Source organism: Dendropsophus ebraccatus, chromosome 12, assembly GCF_027789765.1.
Source record: "Dendropsophus ebraccatus isolate aDenEbr1 chromosome 12, aDenEbr1.pat, whole genome shotgun sequence".
Taxonomy (NCBI): domain Eukaryota; kingdom Metazoa; phylum Chordata; class Amphibia; order Anura; family Hylidae; genus Dendropsophus; species Dendropsophus ebraccatus.
In genome coordinates, this window is record NC_091465.1 from 50,809,579 (window position 1) to 50,810,487 (window position 909).

The following is a 909-nucleotide window of genomic DNA, read 5'->3' on the forward strand; positions in this document are numbered from 1 at the left end:
AAAACGTAGGGGCTTGAGAGTAACGCTGAGTGCAACTAATTTCTCCCCTTCTTTACTGGACTTCTCTGCATTTAGTACTTTGTCTCTTTAGAAAAGAAACATTTGACACGCCACAGAGTCATGTTAAAGTTTTTTATCTGTTGGGTTCTGAGTGTTCAGCGCCCTACTAATCTCTAAAATGAAAAAGAAAAAGTAATCAGTTTGGTACTTCACTCCCCTGCTCGCTGTAATCTCCATTGCCATAGATTTATATTGGAGCTTCTGCTTGCAGTGAGATCCTCATAGTGTGAGCTTGAGAGTGAAGTGCATATCTGTGTGCTTCTCCTGGATTGTTTTAAAGATGGATGGGCATCTGAATATATGGACCCCGACCAATCAAAACTTTTATATCAAAAGTTTTTTTTTCTAATGATAGGGGCATCCTCACTTTTCATTCAAAAGTTTCTACAAAACTACATTTTATAGTAAACTATACAGATAATCTTCCAAAAAATACCCTCCATACATAAAAAATGAGAGAAAATAATTATCTCCTGCTGGCCAATCTGAAATTCTGCTCTGTCTGCCCTTCCTAGAGGCCTAAAATGATCTGTAGCGGCTTGACGTCAAGCACCTTTCAATAAACACCTCTGTAATAAGCTCGAAAAATGTCATCTTGTCACCTCTGTACATGTTGTGCACTAAGAAGAACAAGTGCCGCTAGTACGCTACATCTTCTCATAGCTCTATTTATAGGTAGGCTGCATAAAACAAATAGCACAGGTCAAGCATCTGTTCTGCAAGAGCCCACAGACTGCTGGAGTCTACCCTGGCAGGATGCCATCCGCTGTCCTGATAGAAATATTGCTTGTAAATGGTGTTGAAATGCATTCACACTCCGTCCCTCATAAGTTCTCTTTCTTATCTTAA